The sequence below is a fragment of the Schistocerca cancellata genome, unplaced genomic scaffold (genome assembly GCF_023864275.1).
Source record: "Schistocerca cancellata isolate TAMUIC-IGC-003103 unplaced genomic scaffold, iqSchCanc2.1 HiC_scaffold_454, whole genome shotgun sequence".
Lineage (NCBI taxonomy): Eukaryota > Metazoa > Arthropoda > Insecta > Orthoptera > Acrididae > Schistocerca > Schistocerca cancellata.
The window spans coordinates 1,024-7,500 of record NW_026046471.1 but is presented as its reverse complement, the minus strand read 5'-3'; the positions used below and the strand labels follow the sequence as shown (position 1 = coordinate 7,500).

The 6,477-nt window shown below is 55.6% G+C and overlaps 3 non-coding genes across 3 annotated transcripts in view; all 3 read right to left on the bottom strand.

The window, feature by feature from the left end:
• The window catches only part of LOC126126425 (large subunit ribosomal RNA), a 4,222-nt gene extending 3,024 nt beyond the window's left edge, over positions 1-1,198 (bottom strand). Inside the window, exon 1 of the ribosomal RNA XR_007526760.1 lies at positions 1-1,198. This exon is cut by the window's left edge and continues 3,024 nt beyond it. This is a non-coding gene — a ribosomal RNA (large subunit ribosomal RNA).
• Positions 1,199-1,386: 188 nt separating this feature from the next.
• Positions 1,387-1,542, bottom strand: LOC126126423 (5.8S ribosomal RNA). Its single transcript, XR_007526758.1, has one exon. It is a non-coding gene; the product is annotated as a 5.8S ribosomal RNA (ribosomal RNA).
• Positions 1,543-1,895: 353 nt separating this feature from the next.
• LOC126126424 (small subunit ribosomal RNA) lies at positions 1,896-3,802 on the bottom strand. Its single transcript, XR_007526759.1, has one exon. It is a non-coding gene; the product is annotated as a small subunit ribosomal RNA (ribosomal RNA).
• Between the last annotated feature and the right edge of the window lie 2,675 nt (positions 3,803-6,477).

The window sequence follows — 6,477 nt, the reverse complement described above, 5'->3', positions numbered from 1 at the left end:
CTACGGACCTCCATCAGGGTTTCCCCTGACTTCGTCCTGGCCAGGCATAGTTCACCATCTTTCGGGTCCCAACGTGTACGCTCTAGGTGCGCCTCACCTCGCAATGAGGACGAGACGCCCCGGGAGTGCGGAGGCCGCCGCCCCGTGAAGGGCGGGGAAGCCCCATCCTCCCTCGGCCCGCGCAAGGCGAGACCTTCACTTTCATTACGCCTTTAGGTTTCGTACAGCCCAATGACTCGCGCACATGTTAGACTCCTTGGTCCGTGTTTCAAGACGGGTCGTGAAATTGTCCAAAGCTGAAGCGCCGCTGACGGGAGCGATTATTCCGCCCGAGAGCATCCCGAGCCAACAGCGGCGCGGGTCCGGGGCCGGGCCAGGTAGGTCCGTCATCCGGGAAGAACCGCGCGCGCTTGCCGGGAGCCCGAGCGCCCAAAGGGGCGAATCGACTCCTCCAGATATACCGCCGAGCAGCCAGCCAGGACACCGGGGCTCTGCCCAACAGACGCGAACCGAGGCCCGCGGAAGGACAGGCTGCGCACCCGGGCCGTAGGCCGGCACCCAGCGGGTCGCGACGTCCTACTAGGGGAGAAGTGCGGCCCACCGCACACCGGAACGGCCCCACCCCGCGGCGAGTGGAAAGGCAACCGGACACGACCCCGCCGCGGATTGCTCCGCGCGGGCGGCCGGCCCCATCTGCCGAGGGCGGGAGCCAGTGGCCGGATGGGCGTGAATCTCACCCGTTCGACCTTTCGGACTTCTCACGTTTACCCCAGAACGGTTTCACGTACTTTTGAACTCTCTCTTCAAAGTTCTTTTCAACTTTCCCTCACGGTACTTGTTCGCTATCGGTCTCGTGGTCATATTTAGTCTCAGATGGAGTTTACCACCCACTTGGAGCTGCACTCTCAAGCAACCCGACTCGAAGGAGAGGTCCCGCCGACGCTCGCACCGGCCGCTACGGGCCTGGCACCCTCTACGGGCCGTGGCCTCATTCAAGTTGGACTTGGGCTCGGCGCGAGGCGTCGGGGTAGTGGACCCTCCCAAACACCACATGCCACGACAGGCGGCAGCCTGCGGGGTTCGGTGCTGGACTCTTCCCTGTTCGCTCGCCGCTACTGGGGGAATCCTTGTTAGTTTCTTTTCCTCCGCTTAGTAATATGCTTAAATTCAGCGGGTAGTCTCGCCTGCTCTGAGGTCGTTGTACGAGGTGTCGCACGCCACACCGCCAGCCGGCTGTGCACGCTACCGAGAAAGTACCGGTATGCGAACCGCCAGGCGACGGGCGCGCATCGCACGTTTAAGGAGACGCGGCCGGCCCCACAGGCGGCCACGACACTCCCAGGTCTCCGAAGCGGGACAAACGCCGCGCGCTTCAGTATACGTAGCCGACCCTCAGCCAGACGTGGCCCGGGGAACGGAATCCATGGACCGCAATGTGCGTTCGAAACGTCGATGTTCATGTGTCCTGCAGTTCACATGTCGACGCGCAATTTGCTGCGTTCTTCATCGACCCACGAGCCGAGTGATCCACCGTCCTGGGTGATCTTTTTCATTTAGTTTCCACTGTCTCTTTCAAGACAGTTGCATAGGCGGGACTGAGGCGTTTGACGGCCCCTGTTCCAGCGTTCCTGTGTCCAACGGCCTCACGGCCGATGGGCGTCGTACGGCTCCACACCGGAGCGGACAGGCACTCGGGCGAAAGTCATTCAAAACCGGCGCCAGGCGCCAGGTGCCGCAGGCCAGCCGCTCCAGAGCTTCAGCGCTCGTACCACACAACATTTTTCCGTTAGTTTTGAGAGGCACGCGTGGTTCCGCACGCGGCGCACGGCTGCTGCCGTACAGGTAGCGTGTTGCGCGACACGACACGCACATCGAAAGACATGCAGTCTAGTCGGTAATGATCCTTCCGCAGGTTCACCTACGGAAACCTTGTTACGACTTTTACTTCCTCTAAATGATCAAGTTTGGTCATCTTTCCGGTAGCATCGGCAACGACAGAGTCGATGCCGCGTACCAGTCCGAAGACCTCACTAAATCATTCAATCGGTAGTAGCGACGGGCGGTGTGTACAAAGGGCAGGGACGTAATCAACGCGAGCTTATGACTCGCGCTTACTGGGAATTCCTCGTTCATGGGGAACAATTGCAAGCCCCAATCCCTAGCACGAAGGAGGTTCAGCGGGTTACCCCGACCTTTCGGCCTAGGAAGACACGCTGATTCCTTCAGTGTAGCGCGCGTGCGGCCAGAACATCTAAGGGCATCACAGACCTGTTATTGCTCAATCTCGTGCGGCTAGAAGCCGCCTGTCCCTCTAAGAAGAAAAGTAATCGCTGACAGCACGAAGGATGTCACGCGACTAGTTAGCAGGCTAGAGTCTCGTTCGTTATCGGAATTAACCAGACAAATCGCTCCACCAACTAAGAACGGCCATGCACCACCACCCACCGAATCAAGAAAGAGCTATCAATCTGTCAATCCTTCCGGTGTCCGGGCCTGGTGAGGTTTCCCGTGTTGAGTCAAATTAAGCCGCAGGCTCCACTCCTGGTGGTGCCCTTCCGTCAATTCCTTTAAGTTTCAGCTTTGCAACCATACTTCCCCCGGAACCCAAAAGCTTTGGTTTCCCGGAGGCTGCCCGCCGAGTCATCGGAGGAACTGCGGCGGATCGCTGGCTGGCATCGTTTATGGTTAGAACTAGGGCGGTATCTGATCGCCTTCGAACCTCTAACTTTCGTTCTTGATTAATGAAAACATACTTGGCAAATGCTTTCGCTTCTGTTCGTCTTGCGACGATCCAAGAATTTCACCTCTAACGTCGCAATACGAATGCCCCGCCTGTCCCTATTAATCATTACCTCGGGTTCCGAAAACCAACAAAATAGAACCGAGGTCCTATTCCATTATTCCATGCACACAGTATTCAGGCGGGCTTGCCTGCTTTAAGCACTCTAATTTGTTCAAAGTAAACGTGCCGGCCCACCCAGACACTCAATAAAGAGCACCTTGGTAGGATTTCAACGGGGTCCGCCTCGGGACGCACGAACACGCACGAGGCGGTCGCACGCCTTCGGCTCGCCCCACCGGCAGGACGTCCCACGATACATGCCAGTTAAACACCGACGGGCGGTGAACCAACAGCGTGGGACACAAATCCAACTACGAGCTTTTTAACCGCAACAACTTTAATATACGCTATTGGAGCTGGAATTACCGCGGCTGCTGGCACCAGACTTGCCCTCCAATAGATACTCGTTAAAGGATTTAAAGTGTACTCATTCCGATTACGGGGCCTCGGATGAGTCCCGTATCGTTATTTTTCGTCACTACCTCCCCGTGCCGGGAGTGGGTAATTTGCGCGCCTGCTGCCTTCCTTGGATGTGGTAGCCGTTTCTCAGGCTCCCTCTCCGGAATCGAACCCTGATTCCCCGTTACCCGTTACAACCATGGTAGGCGCAGAACCTACCATCGACAGTTGATAAGGCAGACATTTGAAAGATGCGTCGCCGGTACGAGGACCGTGCGATCAGCCCAAAGTTATTCAGAGTCACCAAGGCAAACGGACCGGACGAGCCGACCGATTGGTTTTGATCTAATAAAAGCGTCCCTTCCATCTCTGGTCGGGACTCTGTTTGCATGTATTAGCTCTAGAATTACCACAGTTATCCAAGTAACGTGGGTACGATCTAAGGAACCATAACTGATTTAATGAGCCATTCGCGGTTTCACCTTAATGCGGCTTGTACTGAGACATGCATGGCTTAATCTTTGAGACAAGCATATGACTACTGGCAGGATCAACCAGGGAGCTGCGTCAACTAGAGCTGAGCAGCCGGCCGCCCGGGAGTGTCCCAGGGGCCCGCGCGAACACGCAAGCGTCCGCTCAATTATTCTGCAAACAGGAGGAGGCTGAGCTCCCCTGCACAATACACCTCGAAACCCTCTCAGGTCCCGGCGGCGCGCAGCGCCGTCCTAAGTACTTGGTCGGGTTCGAGAGAGGCGCAATCGCCCGGAGTTAGGCGAGTAGACGCTTTAGGTGCGACCACCCGTGCTCCCAACTGAGCTTGCCGCTGCCGACAGAGGCCCGGGAGCGTGCTGTCGTGGCATTGCCGGCGGGAGACAACACGCGCCACCTACGGTGACCGGCAGCTCCAACGCCAGCGCCACAGAAGGGCAAAGGCCCCACGTGGGTGCCGAAGCGAACTCTCCCAGCACAGCGCACGTGCCAACACGTCTGCACAACTGCGATACAAACCACCAGCGAGAACCGCTGGGGCGACCGAGCAGCAGACGGCGTCGCGGCGCCGAGTGCCGGGCGGCGGCGCATCCTCAACGCACACAGTCCTCAATCGGACCAGCACACTGCAGATGTCCACCGCGCTTCGCACCGGGCCGGCGAGGACCCACTTTGGCTGCACGGCGCCGCGCGCAGGGTGCCCCGGCGCGCAGCTGCGCCGCCTGCCGCGTCCGTCGGCCGGCGCGCCTGCCACTGGGCGCCCCCCACCAGCCGGCTGTAGCGCGTGCGCCCACGCACCGCGCGGCCAGCACGCCGGGCGGCCCCCCTCACCGGCCGGGGACAGTCCCCACCCACCCACAGCCGCGTATCGCTTCACACCCAGATTCACATTCACGTTCGTTGGTATGGTGGGGACCGCTTCGTAGCTGTACCGATCGTTGCCCTCACAGATGTACCTCCAGCAAGGACAACCGCACCACAACGGGTTACCAGTTGTTCATTTGCGTAACGTCACCAGTAAACGTACACGTCCATCCCCGTTTGCAAAGTCAACTATTATTGCATGCCTGCCTGTCAGGTGTCAAGACACACTACATCCGCTCACATCCACGCAACAAAATGTGCCCGACTAGAGGGCACGTGGAAGGTGCCCCCGTACGTATGCGATGTCCATTGCGCGACCAACTGTCAACCGGCCTCTGTAGCATGTCGCAGATGTGGAACGCGGGGCACCGTGCTATCACATTGTGTGAGAAGAGACTACTACGTCTGCATACACGCGCCACTACATGAACAGACGGCTCATGCTGATCGCCATCCACTGCGTCCATTACTCCCACACGTCTCTATGGCGTACCACACTGCAATGCAGCTGTTATGGGGAGATGACACGTAGCTGTGTACACAACATTCTGAGCGGGTTGCGGTTGGACAATACATTAATGTAACGTGTCATATGCCAATTACAGAGCAGGGTAAGGCACAACTTGGGTTAGGTTAAGGCACAACTTGGGTTAGGTTAAGGCACAACTTGGGTTAGGTTAAGGCACAACTTGGGTTAGGTTAAGGCACAACTTGGGTTAGGTTAAGGCACAACTTGGGTTAGGTTAAGGCACAACTTGGGTTAGGTTAAGGCACAACTTGGGTTAGGTTAAGGCACAACTTGGGTTAGGTTAAGGCACAACTTGGGTTAGGTTAAGGCACAACTTGGGTTAGGTTAAGGCACAACTTGGGTTAGGTTAAGGCACAACTTGGGTTAGGTTAAGGCACAACTTGGGTTAGGTTAAGGCACAACTTGGGTTAGGTTAAGGCACAACGTGGGTTAGGTTAAGGCACAACGTGGGTTAGGTTAAGGCACAACGTGGGTTAGGTTAAGGCACAATGTGGGTTAGGTTAAGGCACAATGTGGGTTAGGTTAAGGCACAATGTGGGGGTAGATTGCGGTACAAATTGCATTACATTGCGGTGCAAATTGCATTACATTGCGGTGCAAATTGCATTACATTGCGGTGCAAATTGAGTTACATTGCGGTGCAAATTGAGTTACATTGCGGTGCAAATTGAGTTACATTGCGGTGCAAATTGAGTTACATTGCGGTGCAAATTGAGTTACATTGCGGTGCAAATTGAGTTACATTGCGGTGCAAATTGAGTTACATTGCGGTGCAAATTGAGTTACATTGCGGTGCAAATTGAGTTACATTGCGGTGCAAATTGAGTTACATTGCGGTGCAAATTGAGTTACATTGCGGTGCAAATTGAGTTACATTGCGGTGCAAATTGAGTTACATTGCGGTGCAAATTGCGTTACATTGCGGTGCAAATTGCGTTACATTGCGGTGCAAATTGCGTTACATTGCGGTGCAAATTGCGTTACATTGCGGTGCAAATTGCGTTACATTGCGGTGCAAATTGCGTTACATTGCGGTGCAAATTGCGTTACATTGCGGTGCAAATTGCGTTACATTGCGGTGCAAATTGCGTTACATTGCGGTGCAAATTGCGTTACATTGCGGTGCAAATTGAGGTAGGTTAAGGTGCAACACAGGTTAGGTTAAGGTGCAACATAGGTTAGGTTAAGGTGCAAGATGGGTTAGGTTAAGGTGCAAGATGGGTTAGGTTAAGGTGCAAGATGGGTTAGGTTAAGGTGCAAGATGGGTTAGGTTAAGGTGCAAGATGGGTTAGGTTAAGGTGACATAGGTTAGGTTAAGGTGACATAGGTTAGGTTAAGGTGACATAGGTTAGGT